A 17,008-nucleotide genomic window follows, 5' to 3' on the forward strand; every position below is an offset into this window, starting at 1 on the left:
TGTCTGACGCCTACCCGATGCCCCGTATAGACGAGCTGCTAGATAGGATGGCAAGAGGCCAGTATCTCACTACCATTGATCTGTGTAAGGGATACTGGCAGATTCCACTAGCCGAGGAGGCCATCCCCAAGTCGGCGTTTGTCACCCCGTTTGGCCTGTATCAATTTCGGGTCATGCCTTTCGGGATGAAAATCGCTCCGGCTACCTTTCAGAGGATGGTAGATCGGCTACTAGACGGGTTCCAAGAGTACGCCTGTGCGTACTTAGATGATATAGCCATTTATAACCAGACCTGGTCAGATCATTTGAAACATATTAGTGTGGTCATTGACCGTATTGGAGAGGCAGGGCTGACACTAAAACCTAGCAAGTGTCACATAGGGATGGCAGAGGTGCAGTACCTGGGACACAGGGTAGGATGCGGACAGCAGAGGCCCGAACCGGCCAAGATAGAGGCAGTAGCTAAGTGGCCTACCCCCAGGACAAAGACACAAGTATTGGCGTTCCTTGGTACCGCTGGTTACTACAGAAAATTTGTGCCCAATTACAGCGCCCTGGCCAAACCCCTGACGGACTTGACCAAGAAAAACTTGCCACGACAGGTCAACTGGGCCCCAGAGTGTGAACAGGCATTCCATGAACTAAAAACTGCATTAACTAAGGCTCCTGTGTTAACTGCCCCTGATCCAACTAAATGATTTCTTGTTCACGCAGACGCTTCCATGTTTGGATTGGGGGCAGTACTGAGCCAAGTGGGAGCTGATGGCGGAGAACATCCCGTAGCTTACTTAAGCAGAAAATTACTACCAAGGGAAGTAAGCTACGCCGCCATCGAGAAGGAATGCCTGGCCGTGGTGTGGGCCCTCAAAAAGTTACAACCTTATGTGTATGGACAACCATTCTCCTTGCTCACAGATCACAACCCGTTGGTGTGGCTACACAGGGTGTCAGGAGACAATGCCCGGCTGTTGCGCTGGAGTTTGGCGCTGCAGCCGTTTGATTTCACGATCCATTATCGCCCTGGAAAACAGAATGGTAACGCCGATGGGTTGTCCAGACAGACAGAACTTGAGAAATGATCTGTGAGCACTCCCCCGGACATCCCCAAGCCGATCCGTTGGGATCAGACTGTGTATGCCGGCTTGGTTCTGGGGGAGCATTGTGGCAAACCTAGCCACTTGGGACTGCCTAAGATAGAATGGTTGTGCCTATTTTCTGTTGTGTACTGCGCGCCGGTATAGTGTGGCGTCTCCGGCTATGTTTAATTTATGCTGTACTGTGTATGTCTGTTCGAATCCTCCCCATTCGTTAGCATTGCTATTAAAACTGACTAAGTTGTATATTTTGAAGTAGAAAGGTAACGGTTTATGTCCTCGTGGTTTTCATTGCTGTATGTTACAGCAGGGGCTGATGGGAGGAGGACCTGGAAACGGTAGTCTCCCTCCAGTCCCCTCAACCAAAACCCCTGCTGCCCATCTTTGGAAACCCCTGTTAAGTGACCTGCTATAAATATCAGTTTTTTTTTAATAAAGTGACAGTTGAGTGACCTGCTTTAAATATCAGTCTTTTTGAATAAAGTTCAGTTGACTCTCAGACTGTGTTTCGTCTGGTTCTTGGGAGGATTTGGGAATATTGCCTGCTTCCAGCTTTGTACTTGGATTATTGTGTTCTACCAGCGGAGATCCTGAGATTATAATATTGCAGCTCCGCAACAATAACTACATCTCCCATCATCCCACTGCATGGAGAACTACATCTCCCATCATCCCCTGCATAGAAAACTACATCTCCCATCATCCCACTGCATGGATAACTACATCTCCCATCATCCCCTGCATAGATAACTACATCTTCCATCATCCCACTGCATGGAGAACTACATCTCCCATCATCCCACTACATGGAGAACTACATCTCCCATCATCCCACTGCATGGAGAACTACATCTCCCATCATCCCCTGCATGGAGAACTACATCTCCCATCATCCCACTGCATGGAGAACTACATCTCCCATCATCCCACTGCATGGAGAACTACATCTCCCATCATCCCACTGCATGGATAACTACATCTCCCATCATCCCCTGCATAGATAACTACATCTCCCATCATCCCCTGCATAGATAACTACATCTTCCATCATCCCACTGCATGGAGAACTACATCTCCCTCATCCCACTACATGGAGAACTACATCTCCCATCATCCCACTGCATGGAGAACTACGTCTCCCATCATCCCCTGCATGGAGAACTACATCTCCCTTCATCCCACTGCATGGAGAACTACATCTCCCATCATCCCACTGCATGGAGAACTACATCTCCCATCATCCCACTGCATGGAGAACCCCAATACTGCTTTAAGAAAGTCAGTGCTCTATCATCTGATCGTCTGCGATAAGCAGAGCCTGATTTCAGAATTATCAAACCCCAATACTGCTGTAAGAAAGTCAGTGCTCCATCAGCTGATCGTCTGCAATAAGCAAAGCCTGATTTCAGAATTATCAAACCCCAATACTGCTGTAAGTAAGTCAGTACTCCATCAGCTGATCGTCTGCAATAAGCAAAGCCTGATTTCAGAATTATCAAACCCCAATACTGCTGTAACAAAGTCAGTGCTCCATCAGCTGATCGTCTGCAATAAGCAAAGCCTGATTTCAGAATTATCAAACCCCAATACTGCTGTAAGAAAGTCAGTGTTCCATCAGCTGATCGTCTGCAATAAGCAAAGCCTGATTTCAGAATTATCAAACCCCAATACTGCTGTAACAAAGTCAGTGTTCCATCAGCTGATCGTCTGCAATAAGCAAAGCCTGATTTCAGAATTATCAAACCCCAATACTGTTGTAAGAAAGTCAGTGCTCCATCAGCTGATCGTCTGCAATAAGCAAAGCCTGATTTCAGAATTATCAAACCCCAATACTGTTGTAAGAAAGTCAGTGCTCCATCAGCTGATCGTCTGCAATAAGAATAGCCTGATTTCAGAATTATCAAACCCAGGTTGCCCACCCCACACAGGACCAATACGGACAATAATTGTATTCTTTATTTGGGCATTTTGGATCTATATATTTGTACTTACTACTGGGGCAAATATACTTATCATTAGACCCATACGTTCTTTCCCATTTAAGATCGCCACATACATTCCACGGTTTTCTACCACCTGATATCGCCTTACGTGCATCAAATAGCAAAACACCTGGAGAATGTACGGTTTCTAGTATGGTCTTATTTATCAGGGTCCCCTGTGAGTCTCCATTCCGAAGGGTCAACCAAATTGTATGAGGTTGATACTCAGGGCTAAAACACTTAGGTTCTCCTGCTCCTAAATGGCATACACTATAATCTATGCCTAAATATCTACACTTAGATACATGTCCTTTACACTCATACTGGGAATGCCAAATAAGGGTCTGGGAAATGCGATTGCCGGTTTTTCGTAGTCTTAATGCAAACCTCACAGCCAGGTGTGTCGGTACCTCTACCTTCCTGAATAATTAAAAACACACATAAATACATTATTAAACACATCACTCCTGACATCTTCTTCCTAACTCTTCGACCGTGCGATGGCACCTCAGCTTCCAGGATGTGAGGGCTGCAGGGAATGGAGTCCTTCTGATCCTCACTTTCCTTCACAGAGATCCCTTCAAGATACTCTGGCTAGGAAACGTAGGCAGGTGGTCAGGCTGTATTGTGGCCGTCAAAACACCTACTTGTAGATTCTTGTTGATGTTCCCTTATAACAGAACTCTTCGCAAAGATCACTTTCAATCCAACTGGGTCACTCTCTTCAACCGGATCTTGCAGGGATTCTCAGGATCTGGTGTAGCCTGCCAAGAATCTGCTGCTGCTGGTTTAACCCTAGAGTGATGAATCCACGGAATCACTTCGGCCACCTTTATAGCTGTTGGGGTAGACAAAAGAACAACATAAGGACCCCTCCACTTTGGCCCCAACGGTACACTGTTCCACTCCTTTATCCAAACTTGGTCTCGTGGATGATAAGAATGGACAGGTGGATAAATATTCACAGGTAACCTATCTCGTACCCATTTCTGTACCTCCACCATAGTCTTACCCAACTCTACAACCTGCTGCCGGGTTATTCCTTCTCCCAACTGACTCAAATCCCCCCTTAAGTTACTAAGTACGGAAGGTGGACGCCCATACATAATTTCAAAAGGTGAGAGACCCATCCTTCTGATAGGTGTACTACGAATGCGCAACAGAGCTATTGGCAAAAGAACATTCCACTTGAGTTGGGTTTCTTGACACATTTTTGCCAATTGGCTCTTAATAGTTCTGTTCATCCTTTCCACTTTCCCAGAACTCTGAGGCCTGTATGCCGTATGAAGTTTGCACTTAATACCAAGCATATGAGTCAGTTGTTGTAGGCACTGGTGAACAAAGGCTGGACCCTTATCTGATCCTATAAAACATGGTAGTCCATATCGGGGTATTATTTCCCGCAACAGAAATCGCACAACTTCACCTGCTTTCTCTGTACGAGTGGGACATGCTTCTACCCATCCTGAGTAGGTGCACACAGCTACTAGTAGGTAACGATGTCCGACGGATTTAGGCATTACCATGTAGTCTATTTGGAGATCGGACATAGGGAGCCCTCCCATGTACTGGACTTCCGGTGATTTCACTGGACCTTGCCTTGCGTTGTTTTTGGCACATAACACACATCTTCGTACAATGGCTTGAGTCAAGTTGGACAATCTTGGTATGTAGAAATGCTTCCTAAGAGATTCTTCCATACTATCTCTCCCGGAATGTGTCCCATTGTGATAGTTCTGGACAATTTCTACAGCTAGCGATGCTGGAATAACCATCCTTCCATCTTCTAACTGATACCAATTATTCTCCAAGTATTTTCCAGCTTCAGTCTTTAACCACTCTTCTTCTTGAGCTGTATAAACTGGAGTCCACTGAGACAGAGGGGTCGGTATGAGAGCAGCTATACACTCCACATATTACTGTTGTCCCGATTCAGCGGCACGCTTGGCTGCATTATCTGCCATCCGATTTCCTTTCACCACATCACCATCACCTTTCAGATGCACTCGACAATGTATGATACCAACTTCCTTCGGCTCCCATACGGCTTCCAATAATTGTAATATATCAGCTGCGTACTTGATTTCTTTACCCTCTGAGTTCAGTAGTCCTCTTTCTTTATACAAGGCTCCATGGGCATGAGTGGTTAAAAACGCATACTTTGAGTCAGTATAGATGTTTACCCTCAATCCTTCAGCCAATTGTAACGCTCGTGTGAGTGCGATTAATTCTGCCTTCTGTGCCGATGTTCCTTTTGACAATGGCCGAGCTTCTATCACCTTGTCTATGGTTGTCACTGCGTATCCTGCGTAGCAAATCCCTTCTTTCACGTAACTACTGCCGTCCGTATAGTACTGGACATCGGGGTTCTGGATGGGAAAATCACGAAGGTCCGGTCTGCTTGAGAACACTTCATCCATCACCTCCAGGCAATCATGTTGACTCTCAGTAGGTTGTGGCAAAAGGGTAGCTGGGTTCAAGGTATTGACAGTTTCAAGATGCACTCTCGGGTTCTCACATAACATGGCTTGATACTTAGTCATACGGCTATTGCTAAACCAATGATTGCCTTTATAGTCTAGCAACGTCTGTACTGCGTGCGGGACTCGCACGTAGAGTTCCTGACCCAGAGTGAGCTTGTCAGCTTCGGCTACCAGCAAGGCGGTGGCAGCTACGGCTCTTAGACAAGGTGGAAGACCACTGGCCACTGCATCCAGTTGTTTAGACATATATGCAACAGGTCGTTGCCATGATTCCAAGTACTGTGTCAGTACTCCCACAGCCATCCTTCTTTGCTCGTGTACATATAAGTAGAATGGACGTGTATGATCAGGTAGACCTAATGCTGGGGCGCTCATCAATGCCTTCTTAACATCCTCAAATGCCTTCTGCTGTTCGATGGTCCACAGGAAGGGATCGTGTTCTGTGCCTTTTATAGCTGCATAAAGGGGTTTCGCCAATATCGCATAACTGGGAATCCATATCCTGCAGAAGCCTGCTGCCCCCAAGAACTCTCGCACTTGTCTTCTATTCTTGGGTGTTGGTATTTGGCATACAGCTTCTTTTCTCTCAGGCCCCATTATCCTTTGACCTTCAGAGATATGGAATCCCAGATACTTGACAGTTGGCTGACACAACTGAGCTTTCTTCCTGGACACCTTGTATCCTGCCTTCCAAAGAATGTGCAGTAAATCATGTGTTGCTTGCTGACATATTTCCCTTGTAACTGCCGCTATCAACAAATCATCTACGTATTGTAATAGTACACATTCTCCTTGGATGGACTTGAAATCCAGTAAGTCTTGACTTAAAGCTGATCCGAATAGGGTAGGTGAATTCTTAAACCCTTGGGGCAATCTTGTCCAAGTCATCTGGCGTTTCGAGCCTGTTACAGCATTTTCCCATTGGAATGCAAAGATACACTGGCTTTCTGTAGCAATTCGTAGGCAAAAGAAGGCATCTTTAAGGTCCAAAACTGTAAAGTAAGTAGCCCCGCCCGGAATTAAGGAAAGCAGGTTATATGGATTGGGCACAACTGGATGTATACTTCCTACCGCATCATTGACTGCTCTTAAGTCCTGCACAGGGCGATACTCATCTGTCCCAGGCTTTTGAACAGGCAACAATGGAGTGTTCCAGGGGGAAGCACAGAATTTTAGGATACCATACCTTATGAACTTATCCAAATAAGACTGTATGTTCTTCTTTGCCTTTTGGGGAATATGGTATTGTCTTAGGCTCACTGGATAAACCCCAAGTTTTAGTTCAATCCGTATAAGTGGGATATTGCGAGCAAGTCCTGGTGGGTTACTCTCTGCCCACACTCCTGGTATATTAACCCCTTAAGGACCAAACTTCTGGAATAAAAGGGAATCATGACATGTCACACACGTCATGTGTCCTTAAGGGGTTAAACAAGGATTCATCACTCCTAGGGTTTTGGCTGGTCAACACTGTATAAAGTCGCCACTTGTAACGGAATGCAGTGTAACAGCATACGATATCCGTTGGTACATCTAGGAAATCCACAGTCAGAATAGAAAGCAAGGCAATATTCCCAATCCTCCCAATAACCGGACGAAACACAGTTTGGGAGTCAACTAACTCGGTTTATTCACAGGCAGCATATTTATACAGTTCCCCATGCAAGGGGTTTCCAGACAGTAATTCCAGGGGATTTCTCCCACCATGCACTGTGACTTTCCCAGCAGGCCTTGCTGCACGAGAAAGATACTCCCACTAAAATGGACGACTAAGTGGATTATCTCCTCGTGCAGCAAAACCGACAATTGACATTAAAATACAGAAATCACACAATATTCGGTACTTTGCAATAGTTGAACGTTCGGTAGATAGCTGAGGTCGGAGCGCACACTTTGTGAGAATACCGCTCCGATCCCAGCTGAATTGACCGAACGCCGCACATAATACAATAAAACATTAAAGTGGGTTTAAAAGTACCGAATAAGTACGGGACATACAATGTACCGAACGCGGGACTCCCGAACGCTCTGGAAGTCCAGCGGCGTTCAAATCATCGAGTAGCCGTTTTCAGTTCCAGGCTCTCGATGACCGAACACCGCTGCAGAGACAAAGGATCCAAGATGGCCGACCGCCGCATGGTCGGTAGTGGATCGACGGCCACCTAGGAGAGCCCTTAATTACCGATTGCAACAATGTTGCAATCGGTGAATTGGTACCACACGACTTGGGAATGTGTGGTCGACCTGGGGAGCCCGTATTCGTACGGCGAACGGCCAGGATAGCCGTGTTTCGTCGTATGAATGCTTGGTGTGCTGGCATGAATGCTTGGTGTACTATGCGAACGGCCATAGTACAATACATACACATTTAACGTTACACATGATATCTTCAGCCTACGGACAACCTGTACTGAATGTAGTTCAGAAGTGGCTAGTTTTGCCACAATGCTCCCCCAGAACCAAGCCGGCATACACAGTCTGATCCCAACGGATCGGCTTGGGGATGTCCGGGAGAGTACTCACAGATCACTTCTCGAGTTCAGTCTGTCTGGATAACCCGTCAGCGTTACCGTTTTGTTTTCCTGGCCGGTAATGGATAGTAAAGTCAAAGGGCTGCAGCGCCAAGCTCCAGCGCAGCAGCCTGGCATTGTCTCCAGACACACGGTTTAGCCACACTAACGGGTTGTGATCTGTGAGTAAAGAAAAAGGTTGTCCGTACAAATAGGGCTGTAACTTTTTAAGGGCCCACACCACGGCCAGGCATTCTTTCTCGATGGCGGCGTAGCTCACTTCACGAGGTAGCAATTTGCGGCTTAAATAGGCTACGGGGTGTTCTCCGCCATCGGCTCCCACTTGGCTCAGTACTGCCCCCAATCCAAACATTGAAGCGTCTGTGTGAACAAGAAATCTTTTAGTTGGATCAGGAGCAGTTAACACAGGAGCATTGGTGAGAGCAGTCTTGAGTTGTTGGAATGCCTGCTCACACTCTGGGGCCCAGACAACCAGTCGGGGAAGGTTCTTTTTCGTCAGGTTAGGGGTTTGGCCAGGGTGCTATAGTCAGGGACAAATTTTCTGTAATAGCCGGCTGTCCCTAAGAACGCCAGCACCTGGGTCTTAGTCCTGGTGGTAGGCCACTTGGCTACGGCCTCAATCTTGGCTGGCTCGGGTCTCTGCTGCCCACACCCTACACGGTGGCCCAGATACTGCACCTCGGCCATACCTATGTGGCACTTGCTAGGTTTTAGGGTTAACCCAGCCTCCCCAATGCGATCTAGGATCGCCCCTATGTGGTGTAGGTGGTCTTCCCAGGTCTGGCTAAAAACGGCTATATCGTCTAGATAGGCACAGGCATACTCCTGAAAACCGTCCAGTAGCCGATCTACCATCCGCTGAAAGGTAGCCGGAGCGTTTTTCATTCCGAAAGGCATGACCTTGAACTGGTACAGGCCAAACGGAGTGACAAACGCCGACTTGGGGATGGCATCATCGGCTAGGGGAATTTGCCAGTATCCCTTACACAAGTCAATGGTAGTGAGATACTGGCCCCGTGCCATCTTATCTAACAGCTCGTCTATCCGGGGCATCGGGTAGGCATCAGACACCGTCTTGTCATTTAGCCTCCGGTAGTCAACACAGAATCGGGTGGTGCCATCCTTTTTAGGTACCAGGACTACCGGCGATGCCCAGGGGCTATCGGAAGGTTCGATAACCCCTAGCTGCAACATTTCGTCTAGCTCGGCCTTCATATGGGTACGGACGGATTCTGGAACCCGATAGGGAGCCTGGCGCATAGGGAGCTGCCCCGGGGTCTCCACTCGGTGGGTGGCTAGCGGAGTGTATCCAGGTAAATTGGAGAAGGTAGTCCCCTTTGCTACAATCAGCGCCTGTACCTGGGCACGCTCCTGGGGGCTTAGCCGCTCCCCCAGCTGAACTCCCCGGGAGGGCTCTATCGGCTCCTCGGGTTCTAGTAGGTCGGGTAAGGGTAAATTTTCCTGATCCTCTAAGGAGGAGGCACAGATTGCCGTCACATCCTCTATCCTCTCATGGTAGGGCTTGAGCATGTTCACGTGAAGCATGCGTCTCTTCCCTACCCCTGAGCAGGGGCCGATCACATAGGTAGTGTCGCATCGCTGCTCCACTACCTGGTATGGGCCTTGCCAGATGGCCTGCAGCTTATCTGTGCGGACGGGTTTTAAGATCAAAACCTTCTGTCCCACCTGAAAGCTGCGGTCCCTGGCTCCTCTATCGTACCAGCGTCGTTGGCGTTGCTGGGCCGCCTGGAGGTTGGTGTGTACAGCCTGAGTCAGCGCCTCCAGACGGTCCCGGAACTCCAGGACGTATGATACGATAGGGGTTTCGTTAGTGGTACTCTCTCCCTCCCAGTGTTCCCTAATCAAATTCAAGGGTCCTCGCACCCTCCTCCCAAACAGTAGTTCAAACGGGGAGAAGCCTGTCGACTCCTGGGGGACCTCTCTATAGGCAAAGAGTAGGTGAGGCAGAAACCTCTCCCAGTCCTTGTGGGTTTCCCCGAACGTCCGAAGCATCCCGTTGAACCGCTCACATAGTCCATTGGACTGGGGGTGGTAGGCGGAATTAACTATTGGCTTAATGCCACACACCTTCCACATATGTTGGGTAACTTCGGCCGTAAATTGGGTACCTCGGTCCGAGATTATCTCTTGGGGAAAACCTACTCGGGAAAATACCTTCATTAATGCTTCGGCTACGGTCTCAGCGTGAATATTAGAGAGGGCCACGGCTTCGGGGTATCTGGTGGCGTAGTCCACTACAGTTAGGATATACCTTTTGCCAGAGGGACTGGGTTTTGGCAGGTGACCTACGATGTCCACTGCTACTCGGCTGAAGGGTTCTGCTATGATGGGCAGCGGGCATAGTCTGGCTTTGTGGCGATCCCCTCGTTTACCTACCCGCTGGCAGACGTCGCAGGAGGTGCAATATTGGCGCACATCCTGAGAGATCCCGAGCCAGAAGAAGGCATGGGTCAAACGGTATCGGGTACGGGTCATCCCTAGGTGTCCTGACAAGGGGATGTCATGAGAAATTCGCAGCAGCTCCTGTCTATACTTCTGGGGTACCACTAGCTGTTTATTAGTTAAGGTGACAGACCCCCCCACATCTTTGGCCCTGACACGGTATAGCAGCTCTCTCTCCCAGATGAACCGCTCCCCCTCTAACCCTGCTTGGTCGGTTTGTGCCCGGTCCCTATATACTTGGAGAGTGGGATCGGTCTGGACTTCGGTCGCAAAAGTAGTCGGGGTATCCCAGGACATGGGGGTCAGTTGGGGGACATGGTCTCTTACCTGAGCCTCAGAGTGCGTTGGTGTAGCCGTGGTGCGAGCCTGTTGCCGGGTGGTTACGGGAAGGGCCTCCTGGTACGGAGTCTGGGGAATAAAAGCGGAAGTCATTTGGCCCAAGTCATTCCCCAGTACAACATCGGCAGGTAAATTCTGCATCAGCCCCACTTCTACGGTCCCCTCTCCCACACCCCAATCCAAATGAACTTTGGCAGTAGGTAGCCGGTATACTGCTCCCCCGGCCACCCGTACTGCCACGGAGCCGCCAGTGTGGGTTGCGCCTGGTACCAAATGTGGTGCAACCAAAGTTAAAGTGGCTCCCGAATCCCGGAGCCCTTGCACCTCCTTCCCCTCCAGGGTCACTAGCTGCCGATGATGCTGTCGGTTGTCGGTGGCTCGGACTGACATTACTTCGTGCAGCACCCCTAGAGGCTCCTCAATTTGAGCGCTCAGCACGTCTTGGGTGGCGGGTGCTACCTGATAATGGTGCGCAGCAGCCCTGGGTGCCAAATTTTGTCGATTCCAAGCTTGCCGGCTCCGGTTTTGGGTGCACTCTCGAGAAATGTGCCCCCACTGCTTGCAGGTGTGACACTGAATGTTAGCCCTGCCGTTGTATCGAGAGGGGGCTGGTGGAGTATTCAGTGCCGGCCTGTGCAGGGGTGCGGTGGGGCCGGTAGGGGTAAAATTATTGGGTGGCCCTGTAATCCGAGGGAGAGTCTTATTTTGGGCCCCGTGATGCCTCCTGGCATCAAAATGCTGATCCGCCAATTTAGCGGCTTCGGGTAGGGTGAGTGGTTTCCGGTCTCTCACCCATTCTTGTGCTTCTGGGGACAAACCATTAAAAAATTGTTCCAGCAGCATTAACTGCCTCAACTCCTCCATGTTAGTGGCGTTGCTGGCCTGTATCCAGCCTAGTGATGCTTGGTCCAGCTTGTGCGCCCATTCTGCATGAGAATCTTTCTCAGGCTTGCGCAAGCCCCGGAATTTCCGCCGGTATGCCTCTGGGGTAATAGCATACCTCTCCAAGATTGCCCTCTTTACTTTAGGGTAATCCTTACTGTCCTCTCGGGGTACAGCACGGTAGGCTTCAGCTGCCCTACCCGATAATTTGCCTGCCAGCAGCGGCACCCATACTGCGGGTTCCAAATCGTGCAGATCGCACAGCCGCTCAAAGTCCTGTAAATACCCATCGATTTCGTCCTTTTCTTCACAAAACGCTTTAAAGGCGTGATGTGGGACTTTGGGCTTTACCTGTCCGTAGGTGGAGGCAGTAACAGACTCTGCCCTAGGCGGGGTCGCTGGTGTGCTGGTCGCCATCAGATAATCCTGTACATCCGATACCATCACGGTCAGTATTTCCAGCGGTACTGGTTGCGGTAAAAACTCCAACCTGGTTCGTAGCTCTTTTTGGAATGGGGTCTCTTCCTTGGCTGGTGGGGGTGTAGCGCTGCGGGCTCTGTCTCCCTCCATCAGTTCAGCGATCAGCACAGCCTTAGACTTGTTGCTGGCTATCTTACCCCTGGCTTCCAGTAGCTCTTTTAAAGTTTGTTGTTTTAGTATGGTATAATCAATCTCCATACGAATTGCCCTTGCTTTCCTTGTTCGGTCGTTCCAGTTTCCACGAACGCTGCTTTTTCGGCTGTAAGGTTCGGATCCCGTCGCTTGCCACCAATTGTAACGGAATGCAGTGTAACAGCATACGATATCCGTTGGTACATCTAGGAAATCCACAGTCAGAATAGAAAGCAAGGCAATATTCCCAATCCTCCCAATAACCGGACGAAACACAGTTTGGGAGTCAACTAACTCGGTTTATTCACAGGCAGCATATTTATACAGTTCCCCATGCAAGGGGTTTCCAGACAGTAATTCCAGGGGATTTCTCCCACCATGCACTGTGACTTTCCCAGCAGGCCTTGCTGCACGAGAAAGATACTCCCACTAAAATGGACGACTAAGTGGATTATCTCCTCGTGCAGCAAAACCGACAATTGACATTAAAATACAGAAATCACACAATATTCGGTACTTTGCAATAGTTGAACGTTCGGTAGATAGCTGAGGTCGGAGCGCACACTTTGTGAGAATACCGCTCCGATCCCAGCTGAATTGACCGAACGCCGCACATAATACAATAAAACATTAAAGTGGGTTTAAAAGTACCGAATAAGTACGGGACATACAATGTACCGAACGCGGGACTCCCGAACGCTCTGGAAGTCCAGCGGCGTTCAAATCATCGAGTAGCCGTTTTCAGTTCCAGGCTCTCGATGACCGAACACCGCTGCAGAGACAAAGGATCCAAGATGGCCGACCGCCGCATGGTCGGTAGTGGATCGACGGCCACCTAGGAGAGCCCTTAATTACCGATTGCAACAATGTTGCAATCGGTGAATTGGTACCACACGACTTGGGAATGTGTGGTCGACCTGGGGAGCCCGTATTCGTACGGCGAACGGCCAGGATAGCCGTGTTTCGTCGTATGAATGCTTGGTGTGCTGGCAGCATACGGCTGCCAGCATGCGAACGGCCATAGTACAATACATACACATTTAACGTTACACATGATATCTTCAGCCTACGGACAACCTGTACTGAATGTAGTTCAGAAGTGGCTAGTTTTGCCACACCACTCTTCTTCTTTCGGTATTGATATTGACATTATACCTGAGGGTCCATTAAACTTCAAGGATATCGTTCCGTTAGGCAGAAATGTTATCTGTGCTTGTAACTTCGATAACAAATCTCGTCCTAGAAGTTGGACTGGGCATTCAGGCATGTAAAGGAACTGAGGTTTTACTACGTGGCCTCCCAGTGTACAGAGTCGACTTTTAAGAACCGGTTTAGCAGCACTCCTCCCAGTTGCTCCTATTACAGTGATAGTTCTTCCTGAAGGAGGAGCGACTAGGTTAGTCACCACACAATGTTTAGCACCAGTGTCGATCATGAAAGAACTCCTTTTTCCCCCTATTGCTACATCGACCATAGGCTCCGCTCGGCCAAGGGGGATGGAGCCTGGTCGGTATCAATAGTCCTCCATGACAGTGTCAGCCAAACCCACAAAGTTTCTATCTTCTCTTTCTCGGGGTCTCTGCGCTGCCGGTCGGTATCAATAGTCCTCCATGACAGTGTCAGCCAAACCCACAAAGTCTCTATCTTCCTCTATTATTCCCACCATTCCCTCCAGGGCCTCCTCTTCCTCTCGCTCTGCCTCTATAATTATTACTATATCCTGCCCTTGTTCTATCTCTCTCATATTGTTCCCTCAGTGGACACTCACTTCTCCAATGCCCTTCTTCCTTACAGTATGCGCATTGGTTCCTACTTAAAGGCTCCCTATTCCACTTATTCTCGCTTTTCTCAGTTCCCCTATACACTTCCTTTTCCCTTCTATCTACACCCGCGATAGCTACTGCTAACATGTCTGCTTTCCTTCTCATCTTTCGCTCTTCTTCCTTTTTCGTCTCTGTCTCCCTATTCATATAAACCTTATTTGCTATCTCCATTAGTTGAGTTATAGACATCCCTACAAACCCTTCTAACTTTTGTAATTTTCTCTTTATATCTCCATAGGCCTGGCTGACAAAGGCAGAGTTAACCATCCGGGAATTCTCAGGAGCCTCTGGATTAAAGGGGGTATACAACCGGTATGCCTCCAATAATCGATCATAAAAGGCACTGGGCGACTCATCACATTTCTGCAATACCTCAGCCGTCCTTGACATATTGATCGCCCTTTTTCCTCCGGCTTTCATGCCAGCAATAATGGCGTCCCTGTAAGCTCTTAAACGGGCCATATCTGCGCCATTAACATTCCAATTCGGATCTGTGTTTGGATAATGGTCTGCGGCCCATGCTGCCGGGTTGGCCTGATTTTGAGTACGGGCCACTTCTTCAAGCGCTTTAATTGCCGCCTGATTTATCCGAGTTCTTTCCTCGTTATTAAACAATGTCATAAGTTATTGCTGGCAATCAGCCCAAGTGGGATTATGCGTCTGGAGGTAATCAAATCTGTCATGGCTTGAGGTTTATCTGTGTAGGAGGAGTTATGGGTCTTCCAGTTAAATAAATCAGTAGTGGTAAAGGGAACATAGACAAATACGGGATCAGCATGTTGTAACTGGCCCTCACCGTTAATATGTGTCGGGCCCGGTGTCAGTCGGAGAGGCATTTGATAATGTCGGGGTTGGAGGGTACCGGTCATTGTTGGGTTAGTATGGGGCTTCGTTGAGGAAAGTCAGTTATGGGTTCCGGTCGAGGGGTAGTAAGACGAGGGGAAGGGGACGCTTTTTCTTTACTGAAGGGAAGATCAGTAAGTAGAATATTCCGGGCCGGGCTGGAAGGAGCCTGACTAGGAATCAGAAATGACGCCAAATCTGGATAGGTGGGGTTAATAGGGGTAGGTACCGGAAGGGGAGGGTTTAAAGCAAGTGGGCTAGACTCTGAGCTAGAGGAAGGGGTAGGTGGAGACAACGGAGCAAGGGGAGTAGTATTACTAGCCGCGCCTCCTCTTCCTCTTCCCGTAGAGGAGGAGTAAGGGGGTGGCAAGGGGATCTCTGACTCAGGGGGCGTGTCCAGAATGGGTGTAATCACGGCCTTGGTGGACAAATGAGTTCTGGCCAACAGGAGGCGACATTGCTCCTCGTTGCATACCCTGATCCATTTTGGCAAGTCATCTACGGCCCGCTTCCAGCGGTGTTCGGCAGATAAAGTATCCGTTTTTAGTTCCATAGGATTTGCACCGAACACCGCTGATTCTCCTCGTGTCCCAAAATGGCCGCCGCCTCGTGGTCGGCATACGAACGACGACCACCCGTACGAATGGAATGGAGAGGTGTCTGCGGTTAACCGCAACGTTCTAATTGAGGCCAATAGTTTAACTAGCAGCACACTCCTCTCCTGGGTGGCCGTCCGTTCGGTAGTTTCAATCGGTACTTGGGGAAACACACGAACAGGGGCATACGGACAGGAAATCCAACGAAATGACGGCAAACAGACTAACCAGCAATATAAGTCTATACAGATGGATCTGTCACATGAGTGATGCGCAACCATTATTGCCAGAGGATATGTCTCAGGCAGGCAGCATTACACACATGGGCGTACGGTGTGATGATGATGATGTTGTACCCGCTGCTGCTTCCTTTGCTGAGTTGTCAGATACAAGTGAAGCGGTTGATGATGACGATGCGTCCATGGATGTCACGTGGGTGCCCGCTCGGCAAGAAGAAGAACAGGACGAAAGTTCAGATGGGGAGACAGAGAGGAGGAGGAGACGAGTTGGAAGCAGGGGGAGGTCGTCGCAAGGAGCTAGTGGCACAGTCAGACAGCATGCATCGGCACCCGGGGTCAGCCCGACAGCACGCCAATCAACGCATGCTGTGTCCACCACCAGAATGCCGTCATTGCAGAGCTCAGCAGTGTGGCATTTTTTTTGTGTGTCTGCCTCTGACAACAGCGATGCCATTTGCAACCTGTGCCAAAAGAAACTGAGTCGTGGGAAGTCCAACACCCACCTAGGTACAACTGCTTTGCGTAGGCACATGATCGCACATCACAAACGCCTATGGGATCAACACATGAGTACAAGCAGCACGCAAACTCAAAGCCGCCATCCTCCTCCTGGTCCAGCATCTTCAGCCACGTCAACCACTGCTGTCCTCCTTGCCCCCTCTCAACCATCCGCCACTCCGTCTCCCGCCTTGAGCAGTTCCCGCTCATCTGCCCACAGTCAGGTGTCTGTCAAGGACATATTTGAGCGTAAGAAGCCAATTTCAGAAAGTCACCCCCTTGCCCAGCGTCTGACAGCTGGCTTTTCCGAAGTATTAGCCTGCCAGCTTTTACCATACAAGCTGGTGGAGTCTGAGGCGTTGTAGCTATTGGGACACCGCAGTGGAAGGTACCCGGACGAAATTTATTTTCACAAAAGGCAATCCCCAACCTGTACTCGATTGTGCAAAAGGAAGTAATGGCATGTCTGGCACACAGTGTTGGGGCAAGGGTCCATCTGACCACTGATACCTGGTCTGCAAAGCATGGTCAGGGCAGGTATATCACCTACACTGCGCATTGGGTAAACCTGCTGACGGCTGCCAAGCATGGAATGCATGGCTCTGCAGAGGAGTTGGTGACAC

This window comes from Pelobates fuscus, chromosome 2 (genome assembly GCF_036172605.1).
Source record: "Pelobates fuscus isolate aPelFus1 chromosome 2, aPelFus1.pri, whole genome shotgun sequence".
Taxonomy (NCBI): domain Eukaryota; kingdom Metazoa; phylum Chordata; class Amphibia; order Anura; family Pelobatidae; genus Pelobates; species Pelobates fuscus.